At 40.3% G+C, this 22,321-nt stretch overlaps 1 long non-coding RNA gene and 2 pseudogenes across 1 annotated transcript in view; all 3 read left to right on the forward strand.

The window, feature by feature from the left end:
- The window catches only part of LOC131382879 (uncharacterized), a 50,009-nt gene that overhangs the window by 5,635 nt on the left and 22,053 nt on the right, over positions 1 to 22,321 (forward strand). The gene's annotated exons all lie outside the window — the stretch shown is intronic.
- On the forward strand, positions 8,042 to 10,524 carry LOC116471854 (14-3-3 protein zeta/delta-like; annotated as a pseudogene).
- Positions 15,990 to 16,895, forward strand: LOC116471862 (large ribosomal subunit protein uL18-like; annotated as a pseudogene).

Below are 22,321 nucleotides of genomic sequence, written 5' to 3' on the forward strand. Positions count from 1 at the left end.
GTAGTCCCAGCTAAACCTGGGAGGCAGAGGCTGCAGTGAGCCGAGATTGCATCACTGCACTCCAGCCTGGGCAACACAGCGAGACTCTGTCTCAAAAAATAAATAAAAGAATGTGAATTACTCTAGCCGTTGTAGAAAACAGTATAGAGATTCCTAAAAAAATTAAAAACAAAACTGCCATATGATCCCACAATCCCAAGCCTGGGTATATATCTGAAGGAAGTAAAATCAGTATGTTGCAGAGATATCTGCACACTCGTGTTTATTGCAGCACTGTTCACGAGAGCCAAGATATGGAATCAACCTAAGTGTCCATCAGTGGATGAACGGATAAAGAAAATGTGGTATATACATACAATGGAATACTATTCAGCCATTAAAAGGAATGAAATCCTGTCATTTGTGGCAACATAGATGGACCTGGAGAACATTAAGTGAAACAAGCCAGGCACAGAAAGACAAATATCACATGATCTCATGCATGTGTAGAATCCAAAGGAGTTGATCTCATAGAAGTGGGAAATAGAATGGTGGTTACCAGAGGCTGGGAAGAGATTAATCAGTGTGTACAAAGTTACAGTTAAGAGGAATAAAGTCTGGTGGTTTCTTGCACAGTAAGATGACTGTGGTTAACAACATTGTTTCAAAATGGCTAGAAAAGATTTTGATTGTTCTCACCACAAAGAAATGGTAAATACATGAGGTGATGGATTTGCTAAATAATATTAAAATATCACCATATCCCATAAATATGTAAAATTGTTATGTGTCAAAAATGAAACAAAAATATATAATGTTGGGTAGTATTAAGTGCTATGATGACAAGTAAAGCAAGTTTGGCATAATTTTGGGAGTTGGTATTTTAGGTTAAGGTAAAGCTAGTTACTTTTGTTATGTTTATGAATTCCTAGGCCCCTTCTTGACAAACACTGAGGTTCTCAAACATTGGCAAACACAAGTCACATTAGGTAAACATACAAATTCTTGGCCTTAGTTCCATATATTTTATTCTGAACAAATAGCCCTTAAGTCAAAATTGAGAAACAATGATTAGTAATAAGTTTTTACACTTCAAGTATTTCCTCATTCTGAACAAAGGATGTCGACATGTATTTACACACTTGAATGTTTCGACACTACCATGTGGTGTGATTTTACTTTTTGTGTGTGTGTGTGTGTATTTCAGCTTTGAGTATCATGTATTCTATTTTCAATCTGTTGTTTATGGCCTAGACTCAATGCAATAAGTTTAAGGGGTTTTCTCTCTGAAGCACAAAATACCTTTCTACTCTAAAAAGCAGGGATGGGAAGAAGATAAACCAGACTCAGATATTATGATTTTCTTCACTCGTCCCTGGTATGAGTTTTATGAAAACGTTTGTAACCCAATCACAGCTATCTTTCCCCTGAAACAACACATGCTTTAGACTGAATTGCTTATAGTTCTAGGTATGAGAAAGAAACATCAAAATGTTATACCACAATGTATATCATTTATTGTTGCATTATATTCTATCATCATAATTTTTATTAATGTAAGCTTATTGAGTTCAAATGCCTTGTTAGCCTTATTTTTCCTCCTTCCCATCCTTTCTTTTTTTCCTCCTCAGTTCTTTCCTCTCTTTATTTCTTTTGAGAATGTAGTTTTTTTTCTTAAAAAATGCCTTAGAAAAAATACTAGAATGAATATCTCATGCTGTTAATAGTTATCAGTAGTAACTTGGGGGAATGTAGTGTTTGTTTTGTTAGTTAAATATCCTTTTTTTTTTTTTTTTGAGATGGAGTCTTGCTCTTGTTGCCCAGGCTGGAGTACAATGGCATGATCTTGGCTCAGTGCAACCTCTGCCTCCTGGGTTCAAGCAACTCTGCCTCAGCCTCTTGAGTAGCTGGAATCACAGGCACACGCTACCACGCCCGGCCAATTTTTGTACTTTTAGTAGAAACGGGGTTTTGTCATGCTGGCCAGGCTTGTCTTGAACTCCTGGCCTCAGGTGATCCATGCACCTCAGCCTCCCAAAGTGCTGGGATTACAAGCGTGAGCCACCACGTCCGGCCTGAATCACTATCCTTTCATGAAAATACCTTCACATGAGCTGAGGAACCCAGATGAGAAATTGTGGCACCTAGATGTAGCAGAGAATTAAGAAAAGACACATTGAAGATAGTAGGAAAGAGTCAATCCTTTCCCAAGCCTGGGTAGCACAGAGCTGAGACATATGGTCCAGGTGGGGAAAGGAGAGTGAAGTGCCAGCTTTGCTACAGACTCCAGCACCAGGCCTGCCACAATGAAACTTGGCACCAGGCTGACTACCATGGCTCTAGGCTGATACCCATGCACTGAGACTCCAAGATCACCCAATGCTAGGCTAATCTCCATGGCCCCTAGATCTATGCCCACTGCATTCCCCATGTTGGTCCCCATAGTTTCAGGCACCAGGCTCCAACACCAGATTGGTCCCTACAGCCCCAGACTCCAGGTTGGCACCAGTGGATATAGGCTTTAGGTCCACTCACTGCTGGTCCCTACAGCCCCAGGTTCCAGTGAACACAGGTTCCAGGCCTGCTCCAACAGACCCAAGGTCCAGGTCTACCCAAGTAGACCCTGGCACCAGAACTACCCCAGAGGGCCTAGCCTACAGGCTACCACCCACAAACCCAGCCTCCATGATGGCCTCTGAAGAATCAGGCTTTAGGTCTTCCCCAGCACCAGACTAGACTGCTAGACTGATGTTCCACTTTTGTCCTCATGGACCCAGGCACCAGGCCCATCTCAGTACTAGGCAGGCCCCTGTCCTGTGAACCCAGGCTCCAAGCCAGACCCTGTGGACCTAGATGCCTAGCACACCCACCTACCTATTTGGTCACCAGCCCTGTCTCTGAGGGCACCAGCAGCAAGGCCACCCATAAAGCCCACAGGTGACCTACCCAGAGTCTTGATAGGGTGACTGTGAGCAGCATTCCCTGCTGAATCCAGTCTATAAAGACTGGAATGAGTGCCCGCATTTCAATAATGCAAGGAAGATGAATAATCAGGGAAACATGATACCACCAAAGGACCAAACACCAGTAAACAACCCTAAAGAAATGAAGATCTATGAACATCCTGAAAAAGAATTTGAAATAATTCTTAGAAAAGCTCAGTGACTGCCGGGCGTGGTGGCTCACACCTGTAATCCCAGTACTTTGGGAGGCCGAGGAAGGTGTATCACAAGGTCAGGAGATCGACACCGGCCTGGCTAACATGGTGAAACCCTGTTTCTACTAAAAATACAAAAAAAAAAAAAAAAAAAAAATTAGCCAGGCATGGTGGCACACACCTGTAGTCCCAGCTATCTGGGAGGCTGAGGCAGGAGAATCTCTTGAACCCAGAAGGCAGAGGTTGCAGTGAGCTGAGATTGCACCACTGCATTCCAGCCTGGGCAACAGAGTGAGACTCTCAGAAAAAAAAGAAAAGAGCCCAGTGACCTACAAGAGAGCTCAAATAAGCAGCTTTATAAATAATATTAGGAAAATAGTAAACAAACAAAATTAGAAATTTGACAAAGAGATAGAAACCATAAAAAGAACTAGGAAAATTCCGAAGCTAAAAAACACAATGACTGAACTGAAGAATTCCACAGAGAGCTCCAGCAACAAAATCAAGCAGAAGAAGTATCCGTGAACCTAAAAATAGGTCATTTAAAATTGCCCAGTAAGAGGAGAAAAAAGAGAAAGAATAAAAAAGAGTAAAGAATATCTATAAGACTTAAGGGTCACCATCAAGTGAACTAATTAATGCACTATGGAAGCTCCAGAAGGGGCAGAGAAAGGGAAAGGGGCAGAAAAACATAATGACAGAAAGCTTTCCAAATCTCAAGAGGGAACTAAACATCCAGATCCATGAAAGCCAAAAAATCCTAAATAGATTAAATACAAAGAGATTTTCACCAAGACACACTGCAATTAAATTTTCTAAAGTCAAAGACAAATGCAAAAGCTGCAAGAGAAGAGCAACTTCTATAAGGCTATTAACAGATTTCTCAGCAGAGACCTTGCAGGCCAAGAGAGAATGGCCTGCAAGGTGCTAAAAGAAATAAACTGCCAATGAAGACTACTATACCTGGCAAGGCTGTCCTTCAGAAATGAAGGACAAATAGGGAGTTTCCCAGACATAACAAAGGTGTTCTTACCCCTAGACCTGCCTTACATGAAATGCTAAAGGGCGTTCTTCAGGTTGAAAGGGCCCTAAAAAACAATATGAAAACACAGGAAAGTATAAAACTCAGTGTAAAAGTAAGAACATAGTTAAATTCAGAATACTCTAATTCTATAACAGTGATGCATAAGTCACTTTTAACTCTAGTGTAAAATTTAAAAAAAAGTAATTATAATAATTTGTTCATGGAAACACAATATATAAAAGTTGTAAATTGTGACACCAATAGCACAAGATGTAGGAGAAGTTAAAGTATAGACTTTTGTATGCAGTAAAAGTTAAATTGTTCGAGCTTAAAATAGACTTATAACTATGATCTTTTGTATAAGTCTCATGATAACTCCAAAGTAAAAAACTGTAATAGATGCACAAAATATAAAGAAAAAGAAAAGCAGTCTATCAATATAAAAAAAATATATAGGAAGGGCCAGGTGCGGTGGCTCACGCCTGTAATCTCAGCACTTTGGGAGGCCGAGTTGGGTGGATCACCTGAGATCGGGAGTTCAAGACCAACCTGGCCCACATGGTGAAACCCCACCTTTACTAAGACTACAAAAATTAGCCAGGCATGGTGTCATCTGCTTGTAATCCTAGCTACTCAGGAGGCTGAGTCAGGAGAACTGCTTGAACCCAGGAGGTAAGGATTGCAGTGAGCCAAGATCGCACCACTGCACTCCAGCCTGGGCAAAAGAGTGAGACTCCGTCCCACTCCCCACCACCCAAAAAAAATCACATAGGAAGACATCAAGAGGAAGAATGGAATAAAGAAATTACAAAACAGTCAAAAAGAAAATAGTAATTCCTTACCTATCAATAATAATTACTTTAAATGTAAATTAAATTCTCCAATCAAAAATACAGTGGTTGAATGGATGCAAAAACAAATAAAATTCAACTATATACTCTCTCTAAGAGTTTCATTTTAGCTTTAGGGACACACATAGTCTGAAAATAAAGAGATGAAAAAAATATTCTGTGTAATCAGTAACCAAAAGAAAACAGGGAGGCTAAACTTATGTCAGACTACATATATGTATATGTATAATATACATACATACGTATATACATATATATGTGTGTGTGTGTGTGTATATATATATATATATTTTTTTTTTTTTTTTTGAGATAGGTTCTTACTCTGTCGCCCAGGCTGGAGTGCAGTGGCGCAGGCTCGGCTCACTGCAAGCTCTGCCTCCCGGGTTCACGCCATTCTCCTGCCTCAGCCTCCCGAGTAGCTGGGATAACAGGCACCTGCCACCATGCGAGGCTAATTTTTTGTATTTTTAGTAGAGACAGGTTTTCATCGTGTTAACCAGGATGGTCTCGATCTCCTGACCTCGTGATCCGCCCGCCTCGGCCTCCCAAAGTGTTGGGATTACAGGCGTGAGCCACCGTGCTGGCATTTTTTTTTTTTTTTTTTTTTTTGAGACAGAGTTTCACTCTTTCGTCCCAGCCTGGAGTGAAGTGGCGCGATCTTGGTTCACTGCAACCTCTGCCCCCCGAATTCAAGTGATTCTCCTGCCTAAGCCTTCCAAGTAGCTGGGATTACAGTTGTCCGCCACCACACCTAGCTAATTTTTGTATTTTTAGTAGATACGGGGTTTCGCCATGTTGGTCAGGCTGGTCTCAAACTCCTGACCTCAGGTGATCCACCCACCTCAGCCTCCCAAAGTGCTGGGATTACAGGCGTGAGCCCCGGTGCCCGGCCATGTCAAGTAACTTTTTCAAACACAGTGATATAAAACTAGAAATCAGTAACGAGGCAAATTGGAAAATTTGCAAATATATGAAACTTAAGACACTACTGATGGGTTACAAAAGAAATTTTACAGTAGAAAAAAATAATATTGAGACAAAGGAAAATGAAAAAAAAAATTATGAGATACAACAAACACAGTTCTAAGAGGGGAGTTTATAGAGACAAATGAATGCCTATATTAAGAAAAGAGGAAGATCTCGAATAACCTATCTTGACGCCACAGGGAACTAGAAAAAGAAGAAGCTAAGCCTAAAGTTACAGAAAAAAAGGAAATAATAAAGATCAGAGCAGAAATAAAGGAAATGGAGATGATAAAAATAACAGAAAAATATCAAAGAAACAATTGGTTTTTTGAAAAGATAAACAAAAATTGACAAACTAGCTAAACTATGAAAAAAAGAAGACTCAGCATCATAAATGAAAGAGAAAGCATTATAACAGATACAGAAATATAAAGGATCCTAAGAGACTATTATAAGCAATTATACAACAATATATTGGGTAACCTGAAGAAATAGATAAATTTCTAGAAATATACAATCTACTAAGATTAAATCATGAAGAAAGAGAACATTTGAACAGAACAATAATGAGAGGTTAAATTTATAATCAAAAAGCTACCAACAAAGAAGAATCCAGGACAAGATGGCTTCACTGATTCTACCAAACACTTAAAGAAGAATTAATGCTAATTGCTCTTTGTCAGAAAATTAAAGAGAAGACAAGACTTCCAAACTCATTTTATGAGGCCAGCATTACTCTGATAAAAAAGCCAGGGAAAGAAAAAAGTATAAGCCAATATCCCTGATACAGTCTCAACAAATTAGGTACGGAAGGTGTCTTGGTTTGTTTTCTCTTGCTTATAACAGAAACTGAAACTGGGTAATTTATGAAGAAAAGAAATTTATTTCTCACAGTTATGGAGGCTGAGAAGTCCAAGGTCAGGGTGGTGTATCTGGTGAGTGCCTTCTTGCTGGTAGGAACTCTGTAGAGTCATTAACCAACACAGAACATCGCATGGTGAGGAGCTGAAGATGCTAGCTCAGGTCTCTCTTCCTTTTTTTATGAAGCCACCCGTTTTACTCCTGTGAAAATCCATTAACCCATTAATTCATAAATGAATTAGTGTATTCATGAGGGCTCTGCCCCACCTCTCAGTACTGCCACAGTGAGGATTAAATTTCACCATGAGGGCCCAGACGCGGTGGCTCACGCCTGTAATCCCAGCACTTTGGGAGGCTGAGGCAGGTGGATCATGAAGTCAGGAGATTGAGACCATCCTGGCTAACACAGTGAAACCCCGTCTCTACTAAAAATACAAAAAATTAGCCAGGCGTGGTGGCAGATGCCTGTAGTCCCAGCTACTTGGGAGGCTGAGCCAGAAGAATGATGTGAACCTGGGAGATGGAGTTTACAGTGAGCCGAGATCACGTCACTGCACTCCAGCCTGGGTGACAGAGCGAGACTCCATCTCAAAATAAAATAAAATAAATTTCACTATGAGTTTTGGAGGGAAACAATATTCAAACCATAGCAGAAGGAGTGTATCTCAACATAATAAAGACCACATGGGACGAGTTCACAGCTAATATGTCATATTAAATAGTGAAAAACTGATAGTTTTTCTTCTAAGATCAGGAACAAGATAAGGGTGTCCACTCTTGCCCCTTCTATTCAATATAATACAGGAAGTCCTAGCCACAGCAATTATGGGGGAAAATAAAGACAAGCAGATTGGAAAAGAAGGAGAGAAATTGTCTGTTTGCAGATAACATAATCTTGTATATAGAAAACCCTAACAACTCCACCAAATAACTCTCAGAACTAACACACGGATTCAATAAAGTTACAGAATAAAAATCAACATGCAAAAATCAGTTCCTTTTTTTTTTTTTTTTTTTTTTTTTGAGACGGGGTCTCACTCCGTTGCCAGGCTGGAGTGCAGCGGTGTGATCTCAGCTCACTGCAGCCTCCCTCCTGGGTTCAAGCAATTCTCCTGCCTCAGCCTCCTGTGTAGCTGGGACTACAGGTGTGTGCCACCATGCCCGGCTAATTTTTTGTATTTTTAGTAGAGGCAGGGTTTCACTATGTTAGCCAGGATGGTCTCGATCTCCTGATATCGTGATCCACCCGCCTCGGCCCCCCAAAGTGCTGGGATCATAGGCGTGAGCCACTGCGCCTGGCCAATCAGTTGCATTTTTATTCACTAACAATGAGCTATCAATAAAAAGAAATTAACAACACTATCCCATTTGCAATAGCATCAGAAAGAATAAAATACTCAGGAATAAGTTTAACCAAGGAGATGAAATATCTGTACACTGAAAATGATAAAACATTGATGGATGCTGTTGAACAAGACACAAGTAAATGGAAACATATTTCACTTTCATGGATTGGAGATACTAATATTGTTAAAATGTTCATACTAAGAGTAATCAGGAGATTCAGTACAATTCATATCAAAATTCCAATGGCATTTTTTCACAGAAATAGGAAAAGCAATCCTAAAATTTGTATGGAACCACAAAAGCCTCAAATAGCAAAAGCAATCATAGGCAAAAAGGAATAAAGCAAGAGGCATCACACTACTTTATTTCAAAATGTACTACAAAGCTAACATAATCAAAACAGAATGGCGCTGATATAAAAATGCACATGTAAACCAATACAACAGAAGTGAGAGCCCAGAAATGAATCTACGCATTTTTGGTCAATTGATCTTTGACAAAGATACCAAGAAGACACAATGGGAAAAGGGCAATCTCTTTAATAAATGGTGTTGGGACAACTAGATAATCACATACAGAAAATAAAATTGGACCCTTATCTCATACCATATCCAAAAATGAAATTAAAATGGATTAAATACTTAAATGTAACACGTGAAACTGTAAAACTAAGAGAAAAAAAAACAGAAAAAGAAAAAAGTCTTCTTGATATGGGTTTAGGTTGTGGTTTTTAAAAAATATAACCCCAAAGGACAGGCAACAAAAGCAAAAGTAGACAAATGGGACTGCATCAAAATAAAAAGCATCTATCTGCACAACAAAGGCTCAATAGAGTGAATAGACCAGCTGTGGAATGGGAGACAATATTTGCAAACCATACTTCTTATAAGGAGTAAATATTCTAGTTTATAAGGAAATTGAGCCTCCCACTGCCACCACCGCTGCCGCCCAGAGACTGCTGAGCCCTTGTTGGTCTGCCATCACCACCCACTCCAGAAACAGAACATCCAGTCATGGATAAAAATGAGCTGGTTCAGAAGGCCAAACTGGCCCAGTAGGCTGAGAGATATGATGACATGGCAGCCTGCATGAAATCTGTTAACTGAGCAAGGAGCTGAAATTGTCCAATGAGGAGAGGAACCTTCTCTCAGTTGCTTCTAAAAATGTTGTAGGAGCCTATAGGTCATCTTGGAGGGTTGTCTCAAGTATTGGACAAAAGACAGAAGGTGCTGAGAGAAAACAGCAGATGGCTCGAGAATACAGAGAGAAAATTCAGACACAGCTAAGAGATATCTGCAATGAAGTACTGTCTCTTTTGGAAAAGTTCTTGATCCCCAGTGCTTCACAAGCAGAGAGCAAAGTCTTTTATTTGAAAATGAAAGGAGATTACTACCGTTACTTGGCTGAGGTTGTTGCTGGTGATGACAAGAAAGGGATTGTGGATCAGTCACAACGAGCATACCAAGAAGCTTTTGAAATCAGAAAAAAGGAAATGCAACCAACACATCCTATCAGACTGGGTCTGGCCCTTTACTCCTCTGTGTTCTATTACGAGATTCTGAACTCCCCAGGGAAAGCCTGCCCTTGACTGGGCCCAGTGGCTCACGCCTGTAATCCCAGCACTTTGGGAGGCCGAGGCAGGTGGATCACGAAATCAGGAGTTCAAGATCAGCCCGGCCGATCTGGTGAAACCCCGTCTCTACTAAAAATACAAAAGTTAGTGGGGTGTGGTGGTGGGCGCCTGTAATCCCAGCTACTCGGGAGGCTGAGGCAGTAGAATTGTTTGAACCCAGGAGGTGGAGATTGCAGTGAGCCAAGATCACGCCATTGCACTCCAGCTTGGGTGACAGGGGAAGACTCCATCTGGAAGGAAGGAAAGATGGAAGGAAGGAAGGAAGGAGGGAGGGAGAAAGGGAGGGAGGGAAGGAAGGAAGGGACGGATAGAGGGAGGGAGGGAGCTGTCTCTCGCAAAGACAGCTTTTGATGAAGCCATTGCTGAACTTGATATATTAAGTGAAGAGTCATACAAAGACAACACGCTAATAATACAATTACTGACAGACAACTTGACATTGTGGACATCGTATAGCTAAGGAGACAAAGCTGAAGCAGGAGAAGGAGGTGAAAATTAACCGGCCTTCCGACTTTTATCTGCCTCATTTTAAAATTTACATAGTAGATCATTTGTCATCTATGCTGTCCCACAGATAGTTTTTTGTTTACAATTTGTGAGAGGTTTATGTTACTTCTATTTGAATTTCTGTATTTCCCATGTGGTTTTTATGTTTAACATTAGGGGAGTAGAGCCAGTTAACATTTAGGGAGTTATCTATTTTCATCTCGAGGTGGCCACTATGGGGATGTGGAATTTTTATACAAGTTATAAATGTTAGGCATAGTACGTTTGGTACATTGTGGCTTCACAAGGGCCAGTGTTAAAACTGCTTCCATGTCTAAGCAGAGAAAACTGTGTACGTACTGGTTTGTCCTAGTGGGGAATAAAAGGGATCATTGGTTCCAGTTATAGGTGTAGTAATTGTGGGTACTTTAAGGTTTGGAGCACTTACAAGGCTGTGGTAGAAACAGATATCCCATGGATACCACGTGTTAAACCATGTATAGCTGTGGAATACTCAATCTCAATGTGCACACTTTTGACTACAGCTGCAGAAGTGTTCCTTTAGACAAAGTTGTGACCCATTTTACTCTGAATAAGGGCAGAAACGGTTCACATTTCATTATTTGTAAAGTTACCTGCTGTTAGCTTTCATCATTTTTATTATACTCATTTTATTTGTATTTAAATGTTTTAGGCAACCTAAGAACAAATGTAAAAGTAAAGATGCACGAAAAATGAATTGCTTGGTGTTCAGTACTACATATATATCAAGCACAGCAATAAAACAACAACAACAACAAAAAACATGTATTTAACTTTGTTTAGGTTTTTTTGCTTTTGTGGTTTTTCTTGATAGTTGCCTAACATGCGTGTGCTGTAAAAATAATTAACAGGGAAATAACTTGAGATGATGGCTAGCTTTGTTTAATGTCTTATGAAATTTTCAAGAACAGTCCAAGGATAATTGTTAAGAAGATGTGTACTAAATTCATGTCAGTGGAATAAAAGTTTTCTGAATGCACTTTTCAACTACTTTCTCTACAGCTTTTCATGTAAATTAGTCTTTTGGTTCTGAAACTTCTCTAAAGGAAATTGTACATTTTTTGAAATTTATTCCTTATTCCCTCTTGGCAGCTAATGGGCTTTTGCCAAGTTTAAACACAAAGTTTATCATAATAACAAAAATACTACTAATACAACTACTGTTTCCAACCATGTCCCATTATCCCATCTCCTCCTCCCCACCCTGAAAAAAATGAGTTCCTGTTTTTACTGGGAGAGGGGGAGATTGATTGGGAAAATAAGTAATATGTTCCGTTTAAATTTTGGTATATGGCATTTTCTAACTTAGGAAGCCACGATGTTCTTGGCCCATCATGACATGGGGTAGCATTATCTATAAGTTTTGTGCTTCCAAATCACTTTTTGGTTTTTAAGAATTTCTTCATACTCTTAGAGCCTGCCTTCAATTTTGATCCTTTATTCTATTTGTCAGGTGGCACAAGATTGCCTTCCTTTTTTAGCCTTTTGTCTTGTGACCAACCATTCCTACTTGGTGGCCATGTACTTGGAAAAAGGCCACATGATCTTTCTGGCTCCACTCAATGTCTAAGACACCCTGCTTCCTTTGCTTGCATCCCACAAACTATTTCCCTCATCCTATTTACTGCAGCATATCTCTCCTTAGTTGATGAGATTGTGTTTATCTCCCTTTAAAACCCTACGTATCCTGAATGGCCTGTCATTGTCTGTCTTTCAAATCCTTTCTCTTTCTCTTCCTCTATTCACTAAATAATGATGGGGCTAAGTTATACCCAAAGACACTTTACAAAATATTTCCTCAGTACTTTGCAGAAAACACCAAACAAAAATGCCATTTTAAAAGAGGCGTATTTTTTCTACACCTCTTTAGAATGTAAGCTTCTTTTCTACACCTTTTTAGAATGTAAGCTTCTCAAGAGCAGGGACAATGTTTTCTATATGTTCTATTGTGCCTAGTACAGTGTAAATGCTCAATAAATATTGATGATGGGAGGCATTGAGTCTTGACGATATGGGTGAGAAACTGAAATCCACCCCCCAAAAAATTCTGGTATGTAAGGAAATCAAATAATAGCAAAAAAGCAAGTAATCTGATTGTAAAATGAGCTAAGGTCTTGAAAAGACTTTTCTCTAAAGAAAACATACAAATGGCCAACATGTATGTGAAAAAATGCTCAACATTGCTAATCATCAGTGAAATGAAAATCAAAACCACAAGAATCTATCACCCCACACCTGTTAAAATGGCTATCATCAAAAACACAAAAAATAACAAATGTTGGCAAAGATGTGGAGAAAAGGAAACTCTTATACACTGTTGGTGGGAATGTAAATTACAACAGCCATATGAAAAACAATATATGGAAGTTCACGAAAAAATTAAAAATAGAATGATCTTATGATCCAGCATTTTTTTTTTTTTTTTTTTTTTTTGAAGGAGTTTGTTTCTTCTTTTTTAGGCTGGGGGGGGGCGATGGGACGATCTCGGCTTACTGCAGCCTCCGCCTTCCCAGGTTCAAGCAATTCTCCTGCTTCAGCCTCCCGAGTAGCTGAGATTACAGGCATGCACCACCACGCCCAGCTAATTTTGTATTTTTAGTAGAGACGGGGTTTCTCCCATGTTGAGGCTGGTATTGAACTCCTGACCTCAGGTGATCTGCCTGCCTCAGCCTCCCAAAGTGCTGGGATTACAGGTGTGAGCCACTGTGCCCCGCCTGATCTAGCATTTTTACTTCTGAGTTTTAAAAACCTATAGTATATACACAAAAGGAAATAAAATGTATTTTCTTTTTTTTTTTTGACGGAATCTTGCTCTTACCATCCAGGCTGGAGTGCAGTGGCATGATCTCGGCTCACTGCAACCTCCGCCTCTCAGATTCAAGCGATTCTCTTGCCTCAGCTTCCCGAGTAGCTGGGACTACAGTTGCCCACCACCATGCCCAGCTAATTTTTGTACTTTTAGTAGAGACGGGGTTTCGCCATGTTGTTCAGGCTGATCTCGAGCTCCTGACCTCTGGTGATCCATCCGCCTCGGCCTCCCAAAGTGCTGGGATTACAGGCATGAGCCACCCGACCCGGCCTTATTTTCTTTATTCGAAGGAAATGGAATCAGTATGTCAAAGAGATATCTGTAGCATCATTCACAATAACTAAGATATGGAATCAACCTAAGTGTCCATTCAGGGATGAATGGATAAAGAAGACGTGGTATATATGTACAATAGAATAGTATTTAGGCTTAAATAATAAGAAAATCCTGTTATTTTCAACAACATGAGGGAACTTGGCAACATTATACTAACTGAAATAATCCTGGCAGAGAAAGACAATACTGTATGATATTACTTATATGCAGAATCCAAAAAAGTTCAACTCATAGAAGCAGAGAGTAAAATAGTAGTTACCAGGGGCTACAGTGGGGATAAGGTGGAAGAAAATGTAGAGATGTTGGTCTAAAGGTACAATATTTCAATTAGGATGAATAAGTTATGGAGATCTATTGTACAGCATGGTGACCATAGTTAATAATGTATAGTTGAAAATTGCTAAGAGAGTATATTTTAAATGCTGTCACCACAAAAAAAATGATAAATATATGCAATGCTAAATATGTTGATTACTTTGGTTTAAACATTTCACAGTGTATACATATATTAAAACATCACATTGTACACCATAAATATATACAATTTTTGTCAATTATAGCTTAAAAAGCCAGAGGGAAAAAAAAAACAATCTTTGAAATGAATGAAAACAAAAACCCAACACAACAAAAAAATTATGGGATATGGCTAAAACAATGGTTAAAGGGGGAATTTATAGCTGTAAATATCTATTAAAAAAAGAAAAAAATCTCTAATCAATAATAAGACCTCCAATTTAAAGACACTGAAGACAAAACCGTCAACTAAATCTAAAGCAAGCAGAAGGAAGGAAATACACAAGATTAGGATGTGATATGGGTTTGGGTCCATGTTCCCACCCAAATCTCATCTTAAATTGTAATCCCCACATGTCAAGAGAGGGACCTGGTGGGAGGTGATTGGATCATGGAGATGGTTTCTCCCACGCTGTTCTTGTGATAGTTAAGGAGTTCTCACAAGATCTGACGGTTTTAAAAGTGGGAGTTTTTTCTGCACTCACCAGGTCTTTCCTGCCACCTTGTGAAGAAGGCATCTGCTTCCCCTTCACCTTTCTCCATGATCGTAAGCTTCCTAAGGCCTCCAAAGCCATGCAGAACTGTGAGTCAATTAAACCTCTTTTTGTTTATCAATTACTCAGTCTCAAGTAAGTATCTTTATAGTAGTGTGAAAATTGACTACTACAGAAAATTGGTACTAGGAGTGCGGTAATACTATAAAGATAACCTGAAAATGTTAAAGTGACTTTAGAACTGGGTAACAGGCAGAGGTTGGAATAGTTTGGAGGGCTCAGAAGAAGACAGAAAGATGTGGGAAAGTTTGGAACTTCTTAGAGACTTGTTAAATGGTTTTGACCAAAGCGCTGACAGTGATATAGACAATGAAGTCCAAGTTGAGGTGGTTTTGTTACTGGAAAGGGGTCCTGATCCAGACCCCAAGAGAGGGCTCTTGGATCTCATGCAAGAAAGAATTCAGGGTTATTCCACAGTGCAAAGTAAAAGCACGTTTATTAAGAAAGTAAAGCAGTAAAAGGACAGCTACTCCACAGACAGAGTAGGATGTTCCTGAAAGTAAGAAGAGGAATGCTTCCACCCTAGGTACAATGCTTGTATATTTATAGGATAAAAATAGTGCTTGGGGAGATGTGCTCTGCTACAAGCGTTTGTGATATTACTGTATTTTGCAAGAATCAATATTGTTATCTTTATAGCAAAATTGGGAATGTCCTTGTTCTCCAGATATCAGGATATCTGGACACTCCCAAGTCTGAGTCTGTTTCAGTAAACATCATAAATGTGTTCCCTTAGCCATAAACATCTAGAGGCTAGGAATGTCTAATTTTCTAGAAATGTAGCCCAGCAAGTCTCAGCCTCATTTTCCTAGCCTTCACTCAAAATGGAGTCACTTTGCTCAAAAGCCTCTGACAGTTTTAGATGGAGATAAGGAAACTTTTGGGAAATGGAGCAAAGGTTACTTATGCTGTGCTTTAGCAAAGATACAGGCAGCATTTTGCCTCTGCCCTACAGATCTATGGAACTTTGAACTTGAGAGAGATTATTTAGGGTATCTGGTAGAAGAAATTTCTAAGCAGCAAAGCATTTAAGAGGTGGCCTGGCTGATTCTGAAAGCATTCAGCTATATGCAGTCACAAAGAGATGGTTCAAAGTTGGAACTCAGTCTGGGCGCAGTGGCTCACGCCTATAATCCCAGCACTTTGGGAGGCCAAGACAGCTGGATCACGAGGTCAGGAGATTGAGACCATCCTGGCTAACACAGTGAAACCCGTCTTTACTAAAATACAAAAAATTAGCCGGGTGTGGTGGTGGGTGCCTGTAGTCCCAGCTACTCGGGAAGCTGAGGCAGGAGAATGGCGTGCACCCGGGAGGCGGAGCTTGCCGTGAGCTGAGATTGCGCCAGTGCACTCCAACCTGGGCGACAGAGCCAGACTCTGTCTCAAAAAAAAAAAAAAAGTTGGAATTTATATTTAAAAGGGAAGCAGAGGTCTCTGTTCTGCAGGATGGGGTTTGTTAAAGTTGTTAACAATAAGGCCTACTTTAAGAGATACCAAGTGAAATTTAGAAGACGATGAGAGGGTAAAAATGATTACTATGCTCAGAAATGCTTGGTGATACAGGATAAAAATAAATACAACACACCCAAATACAGGATGATAGTTCATGTAACAAAAAGACGTATCATTTGTCAGATTGCTTATGTCCGTATAGAGGGGGATATGATAGTCTGTGCAGCATATGCACACAAACTGCCAAAATATGGTGTGAATGTTGGCCTGACAAATTATGCTGCAGTGTATTGTACTGGCCTGCGGCTAGCCCGCAGGCTTCTCAATAGGTTTGATGTGGACAAGATCTATGAAGGCCAAGTGGAGGTGACTGGTGATGAATACAATGTGGAAAGCATTGATGGTCAGCCAGGTGCCTCTACCTGCTATTTGGATGCAAGCCTTGCCAGAACTACCACTGGCAATCAAGTTTTTGGTGCCCTGAAGGGAGCTGTGGATGGAGGCTTGTCTCTCCCTCACAGTACCAAACGATTCCCTGGTTATGATTCTGAAAGCAAAGAATTTAATGCAGAAGTACACCAGAATTACATCATGGGCCAGAAAGTTGCAGATGACATGCACTACTTAATGGAAGAAGATGAAGATCCTAACAAGAAACAGTTCTTTCAATATGTAAAGAACAGCATAACTCCAGACATGATGGAAATGTATAAGAAAGCTCATGCTGCTATATGAGAGAATCCAGTCTACAAAAAGAAGTCCAAGAAAGAACTTAAAAAGAAGAGGTGGAACTTTCCCAAAATATCCCTTGCTCAGAAGAAATATTGGGTAGCTCAAAAGAGGGCAGGCTTCCTCAGAGCTCAGGAGCAGACTGCTGAGAGCTAAACCAATTTTCTATGAGGGTTTTTCAGATAAAGAGAATAAACTTATGGACAGAAAAAAAAAGGGGGAAGCATAGCATTAAAGTTTGCAAAACTTGCAGCCTAACTATATGGTAGAAAAGAAAAACCCATTTTCTGGGAGGAATTTAAGCCAGCTGCAGAAATTTGTATAAGTAATGAGGAGCTGAATGTTAATAGCCAAGACAATGGGGAAATGTCACCAGGGCATGTCAGAGATCTTCACAGCAAACCCTTCCATCACAGGCCCAGAGGCCTAGGAAGGAAAAATGGTTTCCTGGACTAGGCCCAGGGCCCTGCTCCTCTGCAGCCTCAGGATCCGGCACACTGTATGTCAGCCACTCCAACTCCAGCTGTGGCTAAAAGGGGTCAAGGTACAGTTCGGGGCCATTGCTTCAGAGGATGCTATCCCCAAGCCTTGGTGGCTTCCATGTGGTGTTGGGCCTGCAGGTGCACAGAAGACAAGAGCTGGGGTTTGGGAGCCTCCACCTAGATTTCAGAGGATGTATGGAAACATCTGGATGTCCAGGCAGAAGTCTGCTACAGGGTCAGAACCCTTATGGAGAATCTCTGCTAGAGCAGTGTGGAAGGGAAATGTGGGGTTGGAGCTCCCACAGAGTCCCCACTGGGACACTGCCTAGTGGAGCTGTGAGAAGAGGGCCACTGTCCTCCAGGCTACAGAAAGGTAGATCCACTGACAGCTTGCACCATGCACCTGGAAAAGCTGCAGGCACTCAACACCAGCCTGTGAAAATAGCCACAGGGGCTGTAGCCTCACAGTCACAGGGGCAGAGCTACCCAGGGCTGTGGGAGATCACCCCTTGCATCAGCATGCTTGGGATGTGAGAGATAGAGTCAAAAGAAATCATTTTAGAGTTTTAAGATTTAATGACTGCCCTGACAGGTTTTGGACTTGCATGGGGCCTATGGCCCCATTGTTTTAGCCAATGTCTCCCATTTGGAATAGGAACATTTACCCAATGCCTGTACCCCCATTGTATCTTGGAAGTAACTAACTTCCTTTTGATTTTACAGGCTGGTAGATGGAAGGGACTTGACTTGTCTCAGATGAGACTTTGGACTTGGATTTTTGGTTTAATACCATAATTTGTTAAGACTTTGGAGGACTGTTGGGAAGGCATGAGTGTGATTTGAAATATGAGAATGACACGAGATTTGGGAAGGTCTGGGGGCAGAATGATATGGTTTGGCTCTGTGTCACCACCCAAATGTCATCTCAAATTATAATCCCCATGTGTTGAGGGAGATACCTGATAGGAGGTGATTGGATCATGCGGGACAGTTTCCCCCATACTTTTATTGTGATAGTGATGGGTCCTCATGAGAGCTGATGGTTTCAAAGTGCCAGTTTTCTTTGCACTAATTTGAACTTACTTCAGTTGTCTAAAAGACACCCTAATTGTGAATCCTCTGGGATGCTCACTGTTGTCCCCATGTCCACTAAGAGTCTCTACAGGGGGTTTTAGTTAGCCTAAGTTTAGCAAATGCCTAGTTGCTTTTCCCTTTTTAAATTCACACTTTCTATAGATAGCAAGGTGTTACAAAAATGGATTACAAACTACAAATGGCAGTTGGATGTTGAGCCTAAATTCCACAGAGAGTGAGAGTTATATGAGGGGGATTAACAAATAGTGACTGTAGAAAGGAGGAAGGGAAGGGTAAACTGCATTACCCAAGGGGAGACTTCAGAGGCCCTGACTTGCTGGAGAACCTACCCAGAAGTGGAGACACCAAAAAATATTCAGGTGGCCACTTGCCTATCACTGTAGATGCTGTTCATCAGGCCAGGAGTCTGGGAACTCTCAATTTCTTTGACCAAGAAGGGCTTGAGCAGGGCAGTTATAGGACAGCACATAGGAAGGGGCTTGAAGCTGACTATTAAGAAAATAATACTTTCAACTTTAGGGCAGAAAATGGCAAGACCAATAGTCCCCTAGGGGGAGGGGCTATAACCCACAATCCTAGAGGGAATGTCAATGCCGAAAGCCCCAGAGCATCTGGTGGGGTGACCAAAAATACCTATGCTGAAAACCTGGAGTGTCTGAAGTTCAGCCAATGAGTGTTCTTTCACCAAATCCCAAAAACCTTGGGGCACCCCAGGGGTGGCCAAGAGTGAACCCCAGACCAAGTTGGGATCACAGAACAACTTGACTCTGGTGTTCTAGAGTCCACACAATGGGGGATCTCTCACAACTAAGTATCCTGCCTTGAACAATTGTCCAAATACAGTTAACAGAAAGTCAAAAGCAAACATGACTGCAAACAAACAACTGCAGTCAAAACATACATTTTTAGGACTGAAAATAAAACAAATGGTGGAGCAATAAAATGAAGTCAGAGGAAAAAAAAAAACAAAAACAAAAAACGGGAAAAGTGGTGACAAGGATATGCTTCAGAGCATCTAAACCGCGGGTAACTTTTAACTGACCACTTAGCCAAAGGCTTTTATTTCCTAGCTTACCTAATATTATGGTTGGGGAGGAGAAGAGAGGAGACATTCACCCATTGCACCAACTAATCTCCCATGTAGGACTTGGGTATAGGTCTCTCCAGGTTCCCCCAGCTTGGGTGGGCTCAGCTGCCATATTGTGAGAGGGGCAGCACAGGGACCTGTAATCCACTGACCTGCTGGTTGGAGCAGTGGGTCCCACACGAGGCAGCAGCACCATGGCCACTTGCTCCTCCACTTTGCTCTGCTGCCTGCCAGCGAAAGATGATGGCTCTTAAAAGAGTCTTTGGTTAGTGTATAGCTCTATAGTGTTAGAAGCTATTTATTGTTACAGCCTCAGTGTTACAGCTCTTGCAGCCTCGAGATCAGACTTTTTTGCTGTCTCTCTCCTTGTGGTATTGCAGATTGCCATCTTTCACTCTCACCAGCTGCTGTCTCTTGTTATCTCACTGTCTCTCTGACTGACATCTTTCATTGTCTCTCTCCAGTCGCTGCCTCTCTGTCTGTACTGTCTCACCATCCAGGTCTCACTGTCTCCACCAGTCAATCACTGCCATCTCCACCAATCACTGCCGTCTCCACTGTCTTCCTCCCTTCGCTGGTCACCAGATGATGCAAGACAGGCAAGCCCCAAAATTGAGTCTTAGCCCGGGAGGGTTCTTGGCTTAGCCCAGGAAATAATTCAAGGGTGAGCCGGTGGTATTAAACAGCAACTTTTATTGACGTGGCAGCATATAGCAGCAGCAGAAATACTGCTCCTTGCAGAGCAGAGCTACTCCATACTCCCAGAATAACAGCTCAGAGGCAGTTTTGCAGTCATATTTATACCCACTGTTAATTATATGAAAATTAAGGGGTGGTTTATGCAGAAATTTATACGATGAGAGTGGTAACTTCTGGGTTGTCAGGTCATTGCTATGGAAAGGGATGTTAACTTGTTGCCATGGCAGTGGTAAACTGACATGGCACATTAGTGGGCATGTCTTATGGGGAGGTGCTTCTGCCCCAAACCTGTTTTAGCTAGTACTCAGTTTGGTCCAATGTCTGACCCCTGTGTTGAGTCCTGCCTCATAGCTCATTTTTAAGGTTCATCTATGCCATAGCATGTATCAGTACTTCATTCCTTCTAATTGGCAAATAATATCCCATTTGTGGCTAAATCATATTTTATTTATCCATTTATCGACTGATAGATATTTGCATTGTTCCAGTTTTTAGCTGTTACAAATAAAATGCTCCTATCAGCATTTGTGGATAAGTTTTTGTGTGGACATAAGCTTTCATATCTTTTGGGTACATACCTAAGAGTGGAATTGCTGAGTCATATGGTAACTCTATATTTAACCTTTTGAGGGACTACCAAACAGTTTTGCAAAGTGGCTGTACCATTTTACATTTCCACCAACAGTGTTTCAATTTGTCCACAACTCCAACACTTGATATTTCAGTCTTTTTTAATATAGCCATGTTAGGGAGTGTGAAGAGGTATCTCATTGTGGTTTTCATTTGTGTTTTCTTTATAGTTAATTGATTTTGGCATCTTTTAATGTATTTATTGGCCATTCATATATCTTATTTGGAGAAATGTTTACGTACATCTTTTGCCTATCTTTTAAATTATGTAATTTATATTTTAATTATTGACTTGTAAAGGTTCTTTTTATGTTCTAGATACGAATCTCTTCTCAGATATATGACTGGTAAATATTTTTTTCACATTACATGGTTGTCTTTTTACATCTTGCTGGTGTCTTTTGAAACACAAATATTTTACATTATGATTAAGTCCAGTGTATCTGTTTTTCCTTTGTTGCTTGAGCTTTTAGTGTGACATCTAAGAAACTGTTACCTACTACAAGGTTATGAAGATTTATTGTTATATTTTCTTCTAACAGTTTTATACCTTTAGCTCTTACATTTAGGACTTCATTTTGAGTACATGTTTGTTATGTGGTATGATGTAGGGGCCCACATTCACTCTTTTGCACGTAGGTATCTCACTGTCCCAGAACCACTTTAAAATTTTTTTTATTTTTAATAGACACATAATGATAGTACCTATTTATGTGGTAAAATGTGATGTTTTGATACCTGTATACATTGTACAGTGATCAAATAAAGGTAATTAGCATACTCATCACCTCAAATATTTATCATTTATTTTTGGTAGGAACATGCAAAATCCTGTCTTCTTGCTCTTTTGAGATATACAATACTTTTTTGTTGATTATAGTCACCCTACTGTGCTATAGGACACCAGAACTTTTTCTTCCTTTCTAATTGTAACTTAGTACTTGTTAACCATCCTCTCCCCTTTCTCCCTTACCTCTACTCTCCCCAGTTTCTGGTGACCATTGTTCTATTCACTACTTCTATAAGATTAACATGTTTAGATTATGCATATGAGTAAGAACATGTGGTATTTGTCTTTCTGTGCCTGGCTTATTTCACTGAACATAATGTCTCCAAGTTTATCCATGGTGTAACAAATGACAACATTTCCTTCCTTTTTATGGCTGGATAGTATTCCACTATATTATATCACATTTTCTTTATCCATTCACCCATTGTTGGACACTTAGATTGATTCCATATCTTGGCTATTGTGAATAGCCAATTAATGCAATAAACATGAGAGTGCAGATGTCTCTTCGACATACTGATTTCATTTCCTTCAGATATATAGCCAATAGTGGGATTGTTGGATCATATGATAGTTCTATTTTTAATTTTTCAGGAACCTCCATACTGTTTCCCATAATGGCTATACTAATTTACATTCCCACCAACAGTGTATTAAGGGTTCTCTTTTCTCCACATAATTGCTAACACTTGTTATCTGTTGTCTTTTTGATAACAGCCATTCTAACTGGAGTGAGGGGATGTCTCATTGTTTTGATTTGCATTTCTATGGTCATTAGTGACCAGGGTCATTATCCCTG

The sequence above is a fragment of the Hylobates moloch genome, unplaced genomic scaffold (genome assembly GCF_009828535.3).
Source record: "Hylobates moloch isolate HMO894 unplaced genomic scaffold, HMol_V3 SCAFFOLD_2, whole genome shotgun sequence".
Lineage (NCBI taxonomy): Eukaryota > Metazoa > Chordata > Mammalia > Primates > Hylobatidae > Hylobates > Hylobates moloch.